The 20,316-nt window shown below is 42.4% G+C and overlaps 2 protein-coding genes across 3 annotated transcripts in view; one reads left to right on the top strand and one right to left on the bottom strand.

The window, feature by feature from the left end:
• The window catches only part of Cmss1 (cms1 ribosomal small subunit homolog), a 298,038-nt gene that overhangs the window by 130,595 nt on the left and 147,127 nt on the right, over positions 1 to 20,316 (top strand). The window lies entirely within an intron of this gene.
• The window catches only part of Filip1l (filamin A interacting protein 1 like), a 234,488-nt gene that overhangs the window by 122,745 nt on the left and 91,427 nt on the right, over positions 1 to 20,316 (bottom strand). The gene's annotated exons all lie outside the window — the stretch shown is intronic.

Raw genomic sequence — 20,316 nt, 5'->3', positions numbered from 1 at the left:
TACTTTGTCTATGTTAGATAAACTCAACAAGGTCTGAAACAGTATAACCAGTGCATTTGCATTTATATGGGAAACCATTTAGGACTGTATGAGAAATGAAATAAAAAAAATAACATATACCTCTATATGCTTTTGGCTTAGATTTTGTGTAAATGAGATTGTAACACACTCTTGAAACATTACCAGTTCCCCATTGTCTGACCTGTGTGCTTTAGGTCCACTGGTGTTGTACCACTCATGTGACATGATCAAGAGAATCACCTGGGACATAGTAGTATGGACTATGATGCCTTTCATCCTGACTGGCTCTCTGGGAGCCCTTCCTTTCTTCTTTCTGTGTCGTTAGTAGCTCCAATTGTGACTTGTTAAAGAAGAGCCCATGGAATGGGGTGACAGTTTCAAGGTGTCCAGCTATTCAGGAGCTGCCCAAATTGGTCTTCCCTTACTCCAAGTTAGGTTCAATACTGGCCCAGGGCTGTGCTTCCAAGACATCTGGGAGCCATTCAAACAAGAGAGGCATAATGAAGATGTGAAACTTGGTAGAATCGTGACAATGACAAGCTACTGGGCTCATCAGTAAGACATGGGAGTAACCCTTCCATGTGTGCAGTTCCATGTCCCCTGCACTTTCCGAGCACTGCCCGACCTGTTACCGAACCTCGCAGGCACACTGTACTGGAGAGTAATACTCATGGTACTTTGGCCACAAACTGGTTCTTTCATGCCTCCTGCATAGGTTTAACTGCTGCTTGCAGCTTGCCTTAGTCTGTTGGCAAAGTACTGCATAATCTTGGTCTTCGGAGCTAAGCCCACAGGTCACACCAACCCTCTAGGAAGCTTAGGGCCCACCCTCAGGTGTCTGAGGGACTCTTAGCTGCCACAGCCTGTAGACGCTGCTGAAGTACCTTGTCTCCCCAGTGGTTCCACATCACATGCCTATTGTCATTTATGCAACCCAAAGAGAGGAAATGTGTTGATTCACATAAGCAGATGTGTAAATAGAGCAAAAGATACCTGAGAAGACATTTTAAAAACAAGCAACTTTATGCCTTTTCAGTGGTTGTTAAACAGATTTGTGGCTTCTTTCAATCTCATGCGGTTGTGAGTTTAAGGATCTAAAGTAACGTAGTGAAGTGATACATGTTTGGTATGTGTACTTTGGTGTATTTTTAATAATGTGTGTGCTTACATGTTTCTGTCTCCTTACACCATAACTCTCCTTGAGCCTGCCACATGTAAATACTGCTCATCCAGCATTTTAATGAGTAGCTGTGTAATTAAGAATGAAGTGCACATTTCATTCAGCTAATGTTCAAAGCTATTCGAGTCACTGAGATGGTTAATCTCGGAAGTGCCCCTGACCACCATCCATTCTCAAACCCTGTTAATACCACACGCAGTATTTCAGAGAGTGTTCCTTTCTCATTTTTCAAAACTGTGCTTATAAAATTTGATGACAATTAAACATCTACGCCATGAAATAGTAATTTATGCAGCAATAAAAAATAAATAAATCCATGTATTGTAGGCTTGCCACAGAAGACAGCTGCTCTAAGCATGCTTTGTAGTCTGTTCCATCAAAGCAATACAGGGCTTTGCAAATATTTGCAGGGCGGATATCCTTCAAGTATCAACGGACTGTGCTTTTGTCCCTACTATGTGAACATGGGGGAGGCAATCTTCTACTCATAAGTGGTAGTAAATACAGCAGTGAACCAATCAAAAATTGCCTGAAAAAAGTAGCCGGAAACTTTTTACAGCCACACCTCCCTTGCCTCTCCCACAATTTGAGAAATTTCTAGGGACAGTGCTCCCTAGCTTCCCTAGTAAGGAGACCAAGAAAGAGGTCCCTAGTGCTGTCACTAAAAGGTGAAGCCCGCATCATCATGATCCCCACTCAGCACGGTGCTCATCAGTGCTCCCTAGGACTCCACTATCCCTGGCAATAAAGTGAGATCAGGGGACAAAAACTAAGAAACAGAACAATTTCAGAGTACAAAACACTTCCCAAAGCAAGCAAGGATGCAGTTCAGTTAGAAGACAAGCTGGGGCGTGGCCAGGAGAAAATATATGATCAGATGTCTGAAATACTTTATAATATCAGTTAGCTGAAATACTTTTTTGTCTTGATTAATCTCTTACCTTTTATAATATTGTTCACCATGAAAAAGGTGTGGGTGGGGTAGTCATACAGAAAGTTTTAGAAAGTTCCAGATATCAAGTGTTTATGTATAAAAATTAACCCATATTTCTGTAAATTTAGCTTTCCTTCTTCATTTATTCATTTGTTTGTTGTAGTAAAGTTGGAATTTGTTTGGGAGGCAGAGATGTATTCTTTGCTAGTAGCAATTTATTTATTATGTGGTATGCCATGTCATTGCAAATTAAAGGTTATATTTTGTCTTTTTCACATGTGTTCTGGAGCCAGGGATGAGAAATTCATGATATTTTAGAATTAAGCCATTTGCTACTAATAGGTAATGACAGGCTAGAAGCAGGAGGCCCCACTCAGTCTACATTAGATCCTGAGCCCTGAATCACTTTCTTATGATCCCTAAAGACCTTTGCCATTCTGTCACTTGCACCAAGTTTCTGGTAAGCTCCTGATGTGGTCAGTTGTCCTCTGCCTCTGGTAACTGAAACCCATTCTCCATACAGTCCAGGGGCTTCTGCTCTTAGAGTATCTTTGCCAAAAATCCCCTTCTTCATATACTTCTTAGGAAGAATGAACATGTTTGTGAAAACATGTACCTTGTCTCTGGCCACCAAGGAGAAGGGAATCCTGGGAGAGAGGGAGGGAGGGAGGGAGGGAGGGAGGAAGGAAGAAGCAGTCAGGGAAGAAAGGAAGTAAAGAAAGGAGGGAGAGAAGGAAGGAAGGAAGGAAGGAAGGAAGACAGAAAAAGATCTATTGTCCACTCCTAATTCTTTTTTATTAAGATTTTAGATAATAAAATCTAGGTCCACATTCAGCTAATATTGAGTACTTTGCTTACTGCAAAACACCAGTCCCAGACTATAGATGAGGGATTGGAACAATGCTGTGGTTCAAAGAACATAGGGAATGGTGCATTACCATGTTCTTAAGAAGAATATTTTAACAAACAAATGACCATAGTGACCAAGGATTTTAACTAGTGTAGTTTCAGGGCCAGATAAACTGATGGTTTATTGGTGGGAATGGGGTAATTCTTGTTCAATATAAGTCTTTAAAGGATTGCACACAAGGGCATAAGGAATTGGGCTCATGTAATTAGAAAATGCATATTAGTCATTTTTTAAAGACACAGATTATCAAAACTAAAGGTCACAGATTAATTGAAAGAGAGAAGTTTGAGTAACAAATGATCCTGAGTGCTAATAGTTCTTAAGGCATTTGGAATGGAGTAAGATGCTAAGTTATCTAAACCACATTCATAAAATTAAAGTAGGAGCTGAGCATGGAGGCGCAAGTCTTTATTCCCAGCACTTGGGAGGCAGAGGCAGGCGATGTCTTTAGGTTCAAGGCCAGCCTGGTCTCTATAAGGAGCGCCAGGGCATCCAGGGCATTGTAGAGAGAACCTGTCTCCAAAATCAAAATGAACAAAAACAGCGAAGTCTGAAGTTTCTCTTCGGTCTTCTGGGTTTTCTTATAATTATCATAAAATGAACTGTGTCGTAAACATGGATTTTCAAGCCTGCTTGAGTACCTATCACACACTTGCCTAACACAGTGCTTTGACACTAATAGGATCTCAGACTATGCAATCTATACATGAATCTAAAGCAGTAACTGGAAGTGTATTCATAAGTAAATAAACTGTTGTGAGACGTTAAAATTTTATTTCGCATTTTTTGTACCTCAGTGTTGACAGTATAAAGTCTAAAGCTTCATCAGCAGAGGGGCCGATGCTGCGTCCTGGTGTAACTGGAGGTGATGCATCCCAGAACCAGGTTTTTGCTTTTGTTTTTCTGTTTGATGGAGTGTGTATGTTGGGAGTTGCCTTTGTTGTTGTTGTTGTTGTTGTCTTTGTTTTGTTTTTGATTTTCCAAAACAGGGCTTTTCTATATAGCCCTGGCTGTTTTGGAACTCACTCTGTAGACCATGCTGGCCTGTAACTCAGAACCACCTGCTTCAGCCTCCTTAAGTGCTTATAAAAAGTCTGTGCCACCACCACCTTGCTAATATTTTTGTTTGTTTGCTTTCTAATAAAAGTTGCTACATTGACTATATGGCTCTCCATTCCATGGCCATTAAAGGATATTACTATAAATTTTTTATAACGTGATTTTTCTTATGCCTACTGAGCTCTACATATTTTTTAAAGAAAAGCACATCCTTACTGTAGGGCATTTTTAACAAAAGAATGTGAGAAGGTTGTTGGGGGGGGTTGTTTTAAGTTCAAAGGGAAAGAAAAGGAACAAGATGAGGTATCTTTTTGGTTGAGAGCCTAACCTTTAAGGGCTGAGCCATCTCTCCAGCCCAAAGGTCTCTTTTTAATGAGAAGAATTACAATGTGCTTATGCTAGTTGAGCAAGACACAAAGAAATACTAAGTTCAGAGGCAGGTCCCTGAACTCAAGTAGTGGTAGAATGATTATTCTTCTTCTTGTCCTCATGCTGATGACAGGACTTGGTCCTCATGAGACAGTTAGCAATGTCTGGAGATATTTTGGGCTGTTCCACTTCTGGTTGGGAGACTTCAAGGTATCCACTCAATAGAAGCCAGAGAGCCAAGTCAACCCCATACTGCAGAGGACATTCCTCTACAGTAAATAATCAGAGTCCAAATCACCCAAAGCATTAGAGTCGAGAAACCTTCATCTAGTTAGAATTTCAAGAAATACTGGAAGAAGAGCCAGGTATAGTAGTGGCACATACTTATAGTCCTAGCACTCGGGAAGTTGAACAAGTAGATGCTGAGTTTAAATCCAGTCTGGACTATACAGCAAGACATTCTGAAAAATCCAAAATTGAGAAAGATAATATCAACTGTATACAAACAAACATGGAAGTGTAAGCGGTGATCTGACCTCCATCTGATTAAAATAGAAATAGCCGCATGTCCTCCAAGACTAAAATTCTGTTACCAAAGTGAGCCAAAATTAAAAATTGCTTTTACACAGTTCTGAGGTCTGAGTTATTTTCTCCGTGAATGAATGTAATGAAAGTATTTTGAAATTCCATTTGAAATTGCATGCACATGTCTAGTAAGCAAGGCTCACAAAATGCTTTTGTTAACTTAAAAATAACACTGTACTGGTAAACATTTCATTAACTTGATATGGAAAAAAAAACATAGTAAACAGACATTAAAATAGATTTGCCAGTCTGTCTTCCTACTGGCTTCCCAAAAGATGGAGAGGGTAGTGTTCTTCTGGGACATTATTTCTGTTTCTGGGGAACAGCTCTATTTTCCTAATCAAATAAAAATTTCAAAGGAAATGTGCTCCATGAGAATGCAAGGATGAGCAGGGATTTCATTGCTTGTCAGGACACACTTGGGAGAATCTTGTTTCAACTATCATCCCATGTCAACAACTGTTTTGTCCTATAAAAAAAAATGACTAAAAATAAGAGAATTATCATGATAATCCAAACCAGCCTTTAAAAAAAAAAAAGAAAGAAAACGAAGTCTGGAATTTTTCTTTAGTTTTCCTTTTAAGAGTTGCTCTGTCAAAAAGATCTGAGAGGCACTTTTAGCCTTGCTTCTGAACTCCTACCAGACAGGTGTCTTTGCATTTGGATCGACAGTTCAAAGAGACATACAGCAGCAGCAGCAGCAGGGAAGGGAGCTAGCTCTTTCTGCCTTCTCCCTCCCAAGCACAGTGGCGGGTTTTCTGGAAGGGCTGTTTGGGTTGTAGTGACGCCAGCCAGCCTTGCTGGTCCCAGGAACACTTTTTCCATCTTGTCAGTTTGCTCCTCGTTCTGCCTTCTTTCTCCTGGCCACTTCTACCTCAGTTTCTATTAACATTTGTTCTACAATCCTAAACAACTGAGACTCCCTGCACCTCCCCCCCGCCCCGATTCTGTATGTAATTATTAGGCATGTGCCTTTAAAGTGGGTACTGCTTTTTTTTTTCAAGGACTCAATAGGAAAAAAAAATCAGTGATTTTTCTCAACAGATTTTTTAATCTAATGGTTAAGAATGAAACAGTTGATAAAACACTTTCATATATGGTATCAATCCTTCTTTAGTCCAAGAATAACTGAACAAAATGAATATTATTCTTTTCCTTGAGAGAGTGGGGTGGGGCCAAGCATCCCTAGCCAAGGGCTGGGATTAAAAATACCTACTACCATGACCAGTCCAAAGGCTTTAGTGTGTGTGTGTGTGTGTGTGTGTGTGTGTGTGTGCCCCACAGGACAACCTTAAGTGTCATTCTTTCAGGATCTCTCCACTATTCCTGGACTAGCCTAGAACTCAAGTTAGTTGCCTAGGCTGGCTGGCCAGTAAGTCCCAAGGATCCACTTGCCCCCCCCCCCTCCAGTGCTAGGGTTATCAATATGTGTCTCATAAGCAGCCTTTTCTATGGATCCTGGGTATCCAACTCAGGTGTTTGCTATACAATAGTTAAAGCCAGTTAGTCTCAGATGAAAGTTCAGAGAGTATTGGAAGAGCATTTAACATAAGGTAGATGTCTTTCAATATATATATATATATATATATATATATATATATATATATATACACTTTGCTTCCTAAAACAATACCAATTTATACAAGAAAAAGTATCATAGGTATTCTATTTCAGACTTGAAAATGATATTTTCTTACTACAAGATGGTCTCCAAGCTGTTCTGCATAGGTGTTTTAATGTCTGTGTGCTAGCACCTCCTCTTAATAGAAGAGAAAATATATGTATATTTTTGGAAATAGACATTTACCAACACAGCTGGCAAGAGAAGTGGACCTGTGAGCTGTACCTCTGCTCCAGGAGAGACGTGCCACAGTCCTGGCATTCAGTTGTTCCGTAGCTTTCTGAGATTCTAGTCACTTCTTCCCCTTTTCATCTCCCAGCTACCTTTTGAGTGCATAGTTCACTGATATTTCTGTGATCTACTTAAAGGCAGATGAAACCTTACACTCTCCGTGTTCTATACGGCCACATAGTACCTTGTCTCTAAAGAGATAATAGCTCCTACCCGGGGTGAATTCACTCCATTTGTATCCTATACCCAGTCATTGATCTCCCCTAGAGCAGACCTGTTGCTGGCCCTCTTACGTATGTGTTCCCAGCCATCCCCTTCAGTCCTGACTTTCCTTCCTTTCAACCTTCTTATGCTTATGCTAGCACTCTTCTGTTTAACAATAAATAGGAGGTATGAGCAACCATTTCCTCCTGTCGCTGCTGCCCCTGGATCTCCCTGCCCTTGCTTTCCAGAGGGTCTGTTCCCTGTCCACCACGTCCCATTCACTCTGTGTCTGTCTTCTCGTCAGTCCTCCCATGTAAGCACAGGGGAAATCCTATGATCACAGCCACAGACGATCCCCAGCACACACTCACCTTAGCTTTCCAACAACAGCTGCAGTGGACGCTACTTTATCAGTCTTGAAATAATTTTTTTTCTGTGGGCTTCTCTGATCCCTTTTGTTCCTCGTTTGCTGTATTTATTGAGTGTGGTCCCCCGCCCCATCCCCGTCTCTCCATCACTTCCTCATCTTTATCCATCCCTTAAAGGCACACTTTTATTTCCAGCACTCTTTGCTTTTCATTTGTTCATCCTTAGCCTCAGCTACAGTGGGTTGGTGCCAACTCCTAAGAACCAGCGTTGCACGGCTCTTTTCTGCCCTGTGTACCGACCGTCATAGATAGCTAAAAGATCATCCAAGGTAAGAATAGCATCAGCTCCTGCTTCAGCAACAGCCACAGGTCAGGGCTTTAGTACTACAGCCGTGATAGCAGCAGAACACTAGCCTCGGCAGGGCATACTCGCCAGTTTCTGAAAGCGTCTCACACTTTCTGAACTCCAGACATCATTTCCACCTGATTTCTAGCCAGCTCATCTTGAACACCCAAATGTCGAATGGAATTTATTGTCTTCTCCTAAAGCAATCCTGGCCTGCCCTAGCCAATCAAATCCTAACAGTCCCATTGCTCTCCTGCTAATACCCTCCTCTCGCCCATCTAGCCACTGTACCTACTTAACTGATAGGTATGTATCCTCACCTCATCTCATAAAGATTGACGTTAGTTCAGTAAGATACATGGTGGGGCACTGCAGAGTAAATTCTCTACCAGTGAGCATAGAACAGGGTATTGGAACAAAGAAGGAATGAGTACCAGAAGAGCAGATGAATCTGGAAGTGACACAGGCATACAAAACACATGTCATGGAGACCAGCCAGCCACATGTTGCCAGTTAATTCAACATCCAGAAGTACTTTAGATTCATCTTTGCCTGAAAATGCAGTATTGCAGCCTCTGTACCCTCCAAATGCCTGTCTACCTCACATTCATTCTCCACTGCGCTTCTAAAGAAGTGATTCTCACAAGACCCAATCATGTTACGCTTGCCCCAGCGTTGAGATTTCCTGTAGCTCTCCAAAGCCTTTGAAAGAAAGTTCAAGTGAACACCCAGAGAAAACCTCCTGCCAGGAGAATTTCTGGCCTATCCTTTAAGACTCAGCACTGATATCTCTGAAGCCATCCTTGGCTTTCATGGGCACTTCTGCTGTGTACTCAGGGTATACGACTCAGGATGTAATTATTGAACATCTGTGTCATAAATTGTGCTTGCACAGAAGAGTACCTTTGAAAAGGTAATCCTTTTTAAAGCATTTCTGTTTGAGAAAACATACTTAAGAAATTATACAAAAAAACAGGAATTCCAGTACTCAAGAGAGTGAGACAAGAAGATCCCAACTTTCAAGCTAGCCTGAACCAACACCCCATCTCAAGATATAAATAAATAAATAAGTACTAAAAAGTGACTTTAAGGGGGGAGGGGGGGCTGAATAGAACTTATCTACTTAGCCTGATGATACCCTAGTGTCAGTCCTCTATGCCTAAAAGAAACAAGAAAGCAACAAAGTGAGAGAAGGTGGGACAGAGGGACAGGGACTGAGTAGGGTTGGGGGTTGAGAAGGAGGGAAGGAAAAGAATAATTTCCACACTAGAAGAGAATACTAAGTACAAAGTAGGAGACAGGAAGGAAGGGGGCCCTGTCTTGCAGACAGCATATATTACTTTGTCTTAGGAGATTTACTAGCATTCTCTCCGCACCTCAGTGAGAGGTACAGAGGTGCAGTAGTATCTGTAGGATAGGTGGAAGAAAATCCTAACAACTGCCCAGAACTATATGGAAGTTTCTTCTCTTGTTTCATTTAGATTTGCGCGAGCCTGGAGATGGAACCATGGACACATGTATCTTTAGTTTGTATAGGCCACATTCCCTGCCCTGGGAATTGCTTCTTGTGGTCCACAGAGTGAATCTGCTGGACTTCAAGGAAAAGCTCAGGGCCTAGCCTATTCAATCAGCCCTTTGCTAAACACATAAAAGAAGCCTGCCACTTGATGATTCATTTGCCTTACAGTTTGCCAGAGGCTCAAGCAAAAGGTCCTAATTAAAAGATCTGTTGTTTCTGTGGTCTCTTGCTCAACGGTAAGGAGAGAATCCCCAGGGCTTCATCCCATCCCCACACAGTGAATCCAGTTAATCTTCTAGATTAAAACAAAACATGCACACCACCCTCAAAATTTATAGCTGAGTTTCACACATAGTCTAGTTCCCTCTACTCTCTGAGGCCCTCTATTCATGTGGATATAAAGATGCTGGTCAGTCTCTCAACTCTAGTGGCTCTCAGTCCTGGAGAGGCACTGGGGTGGGGAGCCTCTGGCCAGCAAGGAGTCCAAGCATGCCTATTGTTTGAAAGTGTTCCCAGTAATTCTAATGTATGGTCAGGAGTGAAGACACTGTCCTAGAGTCAAGACAGTATTCACTGCACTCCACCCTGGATTGCTTCATGTCCCCTCTTCATCCTTCACGCCTCTGCCCTTCAACTTCCCCGGGGTTTTCCAGCCTCCTTGCTTTTAGAAGGAAGACAGTTGGCCAGAGCCACAGCAGAGCACTGCCCACACTCAGAAAACAGCATGTGTCTTTGTGTTCTTGTTCACTATCTAGCTCTCACTGGACCTGAGGCTCGGATATTGGCACTGCTATGGAGTCCCTTTCAGCTGCAGATCCAGGAACATGTGATGGCTAGGCTGAGGCAGGGGCAGAAGGAGCTGGAAGCAGCAGTTAGACATCTGGAGGAAAAGTCATGCCGACAGCACCAAAGTCACAGAATGCCTAAGCTAAGCAGTGCTGAATAATCACCACATCAAAGATTACCTACTCTTGCTACTTCTTTATGAAAGAAAAATTAAATCCACAAAACAATATATGCTTATTAAAAACAACCTCAGTGTTGTTAAAAGTGAAAGTTCTTTGGTGCTTGTTATTTGAAGTATTTTATATAGTCTACAGAATTAATATGTAGGTTGATTTTAAAAGAACTGAGCTATTTCGAGTGTAGTATAAAGTAACTGTGTCCTCTATAAACATGGTGACAATGCCTGTCGTTTGCTCTGTAGCAAGACATGGGTCTGGGTCTGGGGTAGGGCAGGGATTTGGCCGGAGCCATATTTTCCTAGACAACCTGTCTTCTGAGTGTTACCTGTTTCAGAGCACTTGCTTTTCATTAAATCATCCAATATTTCATATTCTTTCTCTTTTACCCAAAATGAGGTCTGATTGAGTCTAATATTAATAATGCTACTTATAACAGATGCCAGTCCTCTTAATGGAGGCTTACAATTAATCTCTGTTAAGGGTGGTAGGTAAATTTGGTGACAGCTAGGATAGCCTCTCATTTACCAGAGTGGCCAAGAGGCTAAATTCCACCTGGTTTTTCTAAATAAGTCTTAATGGAACAAAGCTGTAACTGTTCGTCTATGTATCGTCTAGAGCTGTTCACATCCTACAATGACAGGGGAGAGGCATCGTGACAGAAACCATATAGCAGCAAAATCTAAAATCCTTGCTGTGCGGGACTTTGAGGCAAAAAATTGACCAACTTGTGTTTACCTGACCAAAAGAATCGTATTATCAACAATCAGAACAAACCCAGTAAGGTCTGTGTGTGGGAATGAGGATGCTGGGATTTTGTCTGTAATGCTATGCATGTCTCACTGTTTTCAGTAGAGAGAGACTCAGCAAGGACACAGTATAGGATGGCCCAGGGAGAGGGTATGAAGACATGTTCCATCAGAAAGAGGCTCAGCAAGGACACGGTACAGCATGGGCCAGGGAGAGGGTATGAAGGCATGTTCCATCTAGTTGGGTCCTGTCTTCCCATCCAACAAGTCACATCTTCTCCCTTTCTACTCTGTCCCCTCCCAGGAGGTACAGTGCTTGCTGAAAATGTGGCCAAGATTTTCAGAATACCTATCGGTTGGAGCCTTTAAATTTAAACCAGTCTGCCCTGTCTTTGCTGCCAAACCTCATAAATCATTCATCTGAACAATTAAAGGCTGGGCACCTGTTGAATGGTGGCCCAGGTGCAGTAGGTTAACCCCCTCCTTCCAGCTGCTTACAGAGAAAGGCAGGGGACCTCACACCAAGTCAGCTGTGAAGGAAGCATTAGGCATTTGGTTTTCATCTCCATTGGGCTTGTATTCTGCCGCCCCCCTCCCCCAGTCCCACGTTATTTAGGGAACACCCCTCGATGGAGATCCCACTGCAGCTCTTGCAGTGATAGGTGTCTGAATGTTTGCACTGGCCACTCTTAGAAAGGTTCCCGTCACTGCAGGTGGAAAACGTGGCGACAGGCTTACTAGAGCTGACCTCCTTCTCTTGGCGGTGGAGACCTGGTTTCTAAGAAGTTTTTCCTTCTGCAGAGCTTGGTCTGTGTGGTTACATTCTGTCAAGACAGTGGGTGTTTCATGTAAAGGCCAACTCTGAATTTGGTTTAGAGTAGGCTTTGAATATCTTTTGATTTGTTGCACACTCTTCTAAACTCAGATGGGGTTAAAAGTAGCCTAAACATTGAGTGACCTACACAATTGAGAGGAAACAAATTGATTCTGTGTCTGGCTTGTTTATCTACCCACTGTATGGCTGTAATTAGCCCGAATTTTTAATAACAAAATTGCAAAGCTGAGAGGGACCTTGAAAAATATCTAATTTTACTGATGTAGAAATGCGAACCTGGAGTAATTGTTCACAGTGATGAAGTCTCCTCCTTTAGGCCTTCAAACCAAACGGCTTAATCCATAGTTAGGCATCCCACTTGTAAGACTGCCCCACTAAAGCATTATTTACACAAAAGGAAATGCCAGAAGCTTGGGTTTGCATTCAGATTGCTTTCTTCGATGTGTGTGTGTGTGTGTGTTCTGAGAGTGCTGCTTTCTGCAAATCAGACATTCTTGGTGGATTGCATCAGGGTCCAGCGACATGATTGATGCATAAAGGGCAGAGGAGGGATGACGTAATGGCTCCGATGGCCTTTACCTGAGAATTATCTCTAGCTGTGTCTTGCAGAGTGTCTGTGTGACTCAGGCACTGAGGTGCTGCCATCCCTGTTATTCAGCTCGATAGCCTCACACTTACCTCACCCTGTCTCTGCTTTGCTTGCCAGATCTGATTAGAAGGGCTTTTGTCTTAAGCTCGTGTTTATGAAGCCTAAGTGCACTTAGCACCAATGACCACACTGACTCAGTCAGAGCAGCTTGGCGTTTATATCAGCTTAGATCAGGAAGTACTTGCACAGCACCTACTATGTGTCCCACATGTTCAGCATTCTCTTACATAATTTTTTGTCTTTCCACATCAGTTTGACAAACTCATTCCAAAAGAAACCTGAAACAAACGCCCACTGTGAGCCATAATTATAGCGGATGCTTTCAAATGCCTTTTTTTTCTTTTAGCCACAAACCAACAGTGTGGGACAGTTATTACCTGTGCCATTTTAGGGATGAGGACACTGACCTAGTTAACTTGGGTAATGTGTGTCTGAATTGAGGTTGAAACCCTACTTTCTTGGCATCGAGTACAGTACTTTTTCCACTGCATCACAAATGCTTCTAATCTATGGACTCTGGGAGCTTTGCAAAAAGTATGTATGTATAGTTCTCTTGAGTTATATTCATACCTGATTTATGATCTTCATATTTGATATACTGTCTATCTCTGTCTTTATTGTTGGTGTGTTACAAGTCAAGAGACCAGGAATAAATTGATTTATCAAACAATACTTATTGAGCTCTACAGTGGAGTTTTATCATAAAACACTAATTGGCTTGAATTCAATTCTATGTGCAAATGAGTGGAAAAAGACAGAGTGCGTTCAAACAAGTCTCCCGAGCTTATGCTCAGTGAAGCTATACTGTGGCCCTAACCTGAGATAAAATATACATATATATTGATTGATTTTCCTCAGTCCATGTGTATTCCCATTTGCCTCTCGGGGTAAGCATCTTGCCTTGCCCAATGTAATGTCGTTTTGTACAGCATGTATCGTAAACACAAGCCAACTATTCCATTCCATCTTTTATGCAACCAAAGACATGTTATCTATGCCAGAGCTTTAGGGGAAATCCATCTGGGTCTAGCCTACTAAGAAACATTATATTGTCTTCCTGCAGGAGGCCGTCCTAACACAAGTTGAAGGGTTTTTTTCCTTTAAGTGGTCTCTAAAAATCCTAACCTCCAAATGAAAATCAGACTGTTCATATTCAAATAGGAAATTTTAATTAGGGTGTTCTAAAATTTTCTTAATCTCGAGAGCATATGTCAGTTGCCGAATGTATCGTCTGTTTTCTCTGTAATATGCCAAGCCATTAGGATTAGTAGTGAACAGACTAAATATCAGTGTTCCCATAACAAAACTGTTAGACCAACTGTGGTAGCGTATACCATACTAAGTATGGGTAGCCTGTGCCCAGCCTTTGAGAGGCAAGAAGATGAGGAGTTCGAGGGCAGCTTTGGTGACATGTTAATTTGAGGTCAGCTTGAGGTACATAAGACCCTGTTTCCAACAATAACAATAAACCTGTGTTACCACTGAAGGCAATGGAAAGAAGCCAAGAGAAGGAACTGGTGAGAACAGCAGTGAACGACCGACCCATCAGAGACGAGGAAAGGCTGAGTGAGGAGATGTTTGTGCTATGGAGCCTGATCAAGTCAATCCCAGGCTCCCCATGGAAGGATAGAGCAAATGTCTGCAACTTGTCTTCTGACCTCCACATGTGCTGTGGTGTGTATACACAAGCACTCATGTGCACGCGTGCATACACACAGAGAGAGAACAAAAAAATTTAAACAAATTTCTATGAGTGGCCATACCCCCCTCCAAAAAATACCCTAAATTGTAACATTCTAAAATGATAAGTTATTTACAATATATGTCTAATAATTCTCAATTTTTCATTTAAATACAAAACACATGCAAGAGGTTAACAGTCATAAGCACTTGAGTATGGGGAGAAAGAGGTTGTTATACATTCGGAAAGGTTTTGGGTTTCTTCAGGTTTTTCTCCTGTCCCAAGAGGAAGAACATAAGGATGGAGATCACAGAGAGAGGTAACCATGACGTCAGGCTGGACCTTTGTTCCGCTTGCCTGATGCCTACATCCAGTTCCTACCACAGTCCCTTTGCCCCAGCCCAGCCATGTTCCATTCTTGCCCACCCCCAGGACCCATACATATTACAGCTCATATGCCCAGAACCAGAGTCGAGAGCAGTAGGATGAAGACAAAAGAAGCCACCAAGAAGTAGAAATCTTTATAAGAAAAGGGGAAGCAAATTCTAAGATACCCTAAGGCGGTGGGCCAGAATGCCTTTAGCACCTCTGCTAACAGCTGGAGCCATGCAGCTGTGCAGGCTGGAGGGCACAGTGGCTTCTAGAGGTGGAGGCCGTCTGAGAGGGTGGCTGCAGTTTACTGCCTCCAGAAAGACAACCACAGAAACAAACATATTCTCCCCAGTGGCTCTCCCTCACTTCACGCTTGCATCCTTTTTGATGGTTTCTCTTTGGGTTGTTTCCTTTGGGTAAGTCATTTCCCTAAATAATTTCCAACCTTCTTCATGACTGAAAAAGTTACACGCTCCTTTTGAGTATCTTTGCCAACACCCACTTTTCCTCATGTCCGGTACCCCGTAATTACCATAACTGCTCCCCACAGATGGCTGTCTTGAGTCTTGTCTTTCAGCCTTTTCTGTGAGGTGATCGTCTGTAATTTTCTCCTCCAAAGGCTCCTTTAAAAGACATATACAAAGAAAGTCTCTCTTCTCTATAGCCACGAAGGTCATCATTCAAATCCCAAAGTTTTTGTTTTGCCTCTTTTATTGTGTATTATTAAAACTCAGCTCTGGAATGATGAGAATCCAGCTTGTTTATTTTATGTCTGTTCTTCCCGTAAGAAAATTTCAACTTGGGTTACACTTGGTCTGCAGACACTTAGAATTTTCTTGTAAGTTCAAGAAATTAAAGCTAAGAGCAACTGCTCCTGATGATGTTTTGGATCAGATAAGCAAACTAACAGTTGCAGCATGTCAGCCAAACTGAACAAGCTTCTTGGTGGGTAGGATCCTGCATCGCGCGGAACTCCTTGACTGCTTCACCACCCAGGGCCCTGTTCATTGAACTCTGTGTATGGTACATGGTAGAGGACATAAAATACGTTGTTTTAAAGTAAACGTGTTTGTCTTGTTTATGTAGACTTGATCCACCCTATGTTCTTCATGGTTCTTTGAGCATTTACCTGGTTGTTTAGTGCGATGCGTTATAGTTTGTGCATCAGGCTAACACCCGCTTGTGCTGTGACTTTCTCTGCTGGGCTCTTTCTCCGTCCTTGGACTTCATTACTCATTGGTCGGTGTTAGAAGAACAAGTCACCTGGTTGTTCTCAGCTCGGAAGTCTGATCTCTCTGATTTTCTCTGTATGACCATGAGTGTGAATGATTTGAGCCTATCTTGGTTACCTTCTACCCATTGTGAGGAAAATACATTGTGGCTTGAATGTTCCATTTAACTAGAGGACTGTGTCTTAAAACAAACATTAACATAAAAACAAAACTGATTCTCAATAGATCATTCTTGTGTTAATTATGGAGTTTTAGTGACCTGTACTTGAGTGCCCCCCACCATATGGTGAGGGGAGGAAGGAAGGAACCAGATCATTTAAAAAAAAAAAAATTCTGTCCCGGGCTGGAGAGATGACTCCGCAATAAAAAGAGTGTTTCCTTTCCTGCTCTTACAGAGGACCTTTGCCTGTACTCACACACAGAGGTTCACAACTATCTGGAACTCCAGTTTAAAGGGATCCAGTTTCTCCTCTGGCCTCTGAAGACTCCTACATGCACAAAACGCACACAGGCATATACAATGCTTATAAAATTAAATAAATTCTAATCTATTATGCAATAGAGAAGAGCATCAGAAACGAAACTCCATTCCCAGTAGGGTGACTGGTACTGAGCAACCTAGAACTGACCCCCCAAATCACACAGATTTTGTTGTAATCACAATTTAAGGCCATACTCAAAGTGTTTTGTTTATTTGCTTTTTAATCCAACATATTCGTTCATTTTTGAGCGTTTTATATATTTTTATCATATTCTCACCCCCACTCCACTCAGTAGCTCCTGCCAGATCCATACCGACCTCCTTACCCTCCCAGCTTCTCCCTTTCCCCGATTCCCTCTTCTCCTCCCCTCTCCATTAAGTCCAGTTTGTGTTACCCAGCTATTCTTAGGTGTAAGGCATAGGGAGTGTGGCTGAATACCAGAGCTCACACCATTAACCAGAACTGTGTATGCCTTTCCCCATAGCTATCAAATGCTCCTCAGCTAAGGATGGGGCTACATGTCCACCTTCCCCACCCCTGTGATTTTGTCTGGTTTAAGATTGCACAGGACTTGTATATGTGGTCACAAGGTTTTGTGTTTGTTTGGTTTTTAGTTCACATGTTCATCCATCTGCCCTGTTGGGTTCAGAAAACACTATTACCTTGACTATTATCTACCACCTGTGGCTCTTATAATCTCTCCATCACTTCTTCTGAGAAGATCCCTGAACCTTCAAAGGAGGGGTGACTACAAATGGCCCTTTTAGGGCTGGACATGCCAAAGTCTCATATTCTCTGCATGTTCACTAGTTGTGGGTCTCTGTGTTAATCGCCATTTGTATAAGAAGAAGCTTGTCTAATGAAGGTTGAGAGATGCACTGATCTATGGGTATAACATTAAGCCATTTGGTATTCTTTGAGTCTGTGTCCATTTTACAGAATAATATTATTAAGCTCTCCTCTACAGCCTGTCTTGCCACAGGTCCATGGCCTCCGTAAGAGTGCAGCCATCCTTAAGCCAGAAAGTGGTTGGTTGTTCCCATAACATCTGTGCCACTATTACACACATCTGTGCCACAGTGTGCCTTATCTTGCCAAGCAGATCAGTTTTGTATATTGAACAATTCATGGCTAGGTGAAATCAACGATACTTTTTTGCCCTAGTAATGTGCCTAGAACTTTACAGAAATGTGAAAGCTAGTCAGTAGAGGTGAATCATCCAGGTCACTACCCAGTCGATTTCTTCATGATTATGACTCAAATGGGTGTTTTCAGCAATTGGGTCTCCTTGATTTCAATTTCTAGAAGGTATCCAAGAGGAGAGTAGTAATAGCCTGCCATATTGGGGATTTATATGACCCCAATGGTGAGCAACTCAAAAAGATGTAATAGCAATAACTCTTTCTGTCCAGTTTGTGTGGTCTGTCTACCTACCTACCTACCACTGCACCATTAAAGAAAAATTGGCTCTTTCCCCCCAGAAGCCATCAGCAGTTCATAGTTCCTCATAAGTCCTTCCACCACTCCATGCTAGAATGGTGCCTGGTTTGATGGTGTGCAGATAGCCACAGTTGCTGAGAATTCATCAGTGTAGCCACCCTGTAATATCCAGGAGATACTATTCAACTCCAGTCCTCCTCAGCACTGGCTCTTAGATGTCCTTTTGTCCTTCTCTTTCACGTGGCCCCTGAGCCTTGCGGGTGAGGGGAAGTCATACATATAAATGTTCTGTCTATAAGTATCCCACCAACACTTCCTCTCTGTGCTTTAAGTGACCAGCCTCCACTGCGCGAACACACTTCTCTCATGAGATCTGAGAGCTGTACTAGCCCAAGAGTACAGAGATAGGAGTTTGAAGGAAGGGCAGTGTCAGACTGTGTTTGTTTACAAGGCTGATAGTGGTGGGGCCTCTGAGCTCCCAGGCGAGTCCCTCACCATATTTTCAGTACCTTACACATCGTTTCTCATGTGGAGTGGAGCCTAAATCTATCAGCATGCTACTGGTTAACCCAGTGACCTTCATTTCGCCCTTGGCACCTGTGGCCATATCTTGCCATGTTGGTCATTACTGTAGTTCACAGTGTCCACAGCTGAGTGAGACTGTTGGTGGCCTCTTCACTCAGTACCCTTAGCCTAAGTAGCTGCCAGTACTATGAGAGTAGCCATCCAAGTGCTTTAAATCAGACAAGTGCTGCATGCTTCAGTCTTGTTTAGGGAGACTGCGCCTTGTTGCTTCAACTGCTATTGTTAACATATAGGACTGACAGGTGACACTGGAAACAATATAGAGCGAGCTAACCAGTGACGAAGGAAGGAAGAGGTATCTGTCGGTGCCTATATCACGTAACATAGCATCTGGTTATTAGTTTTCTAACTGGTTTCTAGTTGTCTTGGGTTATGGGAAACAGAGACCTCCCTGGAGATTAGGTTAGATTAGGTTCATTTCCTTGCCTGGGACTTATACACAGGGTGTGGCCCACTACTAAATCGGCATAACATTTTCCACCTCCCTGATGTTTGTACTAGCGTAATTACAATAAATTGCTGCTGGTTTTGGAGATAATCTCCGCTCTCACATCTGGGTTTCAGGTTTTGAGTAAGGCGGATGAAGCAGAGGGGAGGAAGGAGCCTTTCCATAATATTAAGGTCATTCCTGATAAAGGTGATTGCCCCACCTTTCCCCGTTAGATCCCCTGCCAGCAACAGCATAGCCTTGAGCCAAAGCCAAAGGTTTTAATACTGTATGGCCTTACTTGATAAAGTCTTTGCATGGCAAAGGGGGAAAAAAGCCAAAGTTTCCCAAACTAAAATTTTCCAAGGTTCCTCTCTGTGATTTAGGCAGAGCACCCTCCGTCTAAGTATTACCATGTGTTTGCTGGAATCACCAGGAGCCTGGGATTCGCATTCCCCAGTGCTTCTAGAGATTAGAGATTACAGGAAGTGCTGGTCACATTAAGATGGAAATCTACTGGAGCTGTGCAGAATTGTGATGTTTGATAGAAAGGACAATGGCAGAGACGAGGAACAACCAAGATGAATACTGTGATCTTTCCAAGTAACACCGAGTTATTATGGTCTGTTAGTCAGCAGGCTTCAGTGCTGTGCTGCATCGGTCCACTAATGCTTTGCATGTGTTTACCAGACTTGCTTTCCCTACCGCTAGAAACCCTGGCCTCGGAACTCTTGTCTGTCTCTGGCCCTTGGATTTCATGTGGAGAACTAGCATGGTGAGGCCAATAAATAGTTGCTGGGCATCTGAGTGGTTAAAGCCAAAGCATTGCATATCCCTTGGCAAGAAGGAGACTGTGTGATAACAACCACATGCTCAAGCGGGTCGCAGACCTGGAGCACCTGCGGGTGTAGGAAGGAGATGGTTTTCTCGATTTGCACAGATTTTCAAATTTTATATGTAATATAACATTAGCTTTAACACCTACCAAACCTTTACTGTAATTACTAACAAGTGATGAAATTCTTGAATAAGCTTAGTAGAGTGAAAAGGAACTAAGGTCTCTGACTATGTCGGAAGGAAAATTCAAATTCATTTTAGGTGACCGAATTTGCTGAGACTGGTTTCAGTATGATCACTCAAAGTTTTGGCTCCTGTTCAAAGCCAAATTAATGGATATTTACCAAACTTAGAAAATTACCAAGAATTTGAGATCTGTCTCAAGTTCAAATTATTCTTCTGTTGTTCTGAAACAAATTGTCAGCAAATATAAATTGTTCCCAAGGGATCAGAACTTTGTAGTATTAACACTAATGGCAGCAGCAAAGCAGAAACTAGATTGTCTGCCCTGGTTAGCAGCCTGCACAGTGAACGACCTTAATGGACCATGAAGACTGGAGGGCTGGGGTGACGTGGGTCACAGCCCAAAGAATATAGGCAAGCACAGCACAGGGGAACCTTTCATCACCTCCGTGACATTGAACATTTTCTATCCATAGAGCAGGCGCTTAATTTCCCCAGGTTGTTAATCTGGCACCTTTCATGAACATCACTGTTC

The sequence above is a fragment of the Mus caroli genome, chromosome 16 (genome assembly GCF_900094665.2).
Source record: "Mus caroli chromosome 16, CAROLI_EIJ_v1.1, whole genome shotgun sequence".
Taxonomy (NCBI): Eukaryota; Metazoa; Chordata; class Mammalia; order Rodentia; family Muridae; genus Mus; species Mus caroli.
The sequence above is the reverse complement of the archived record's forward strand: the minus strand, read 5'-3'. Positions and strand labels throughout refer to the sequence as shown.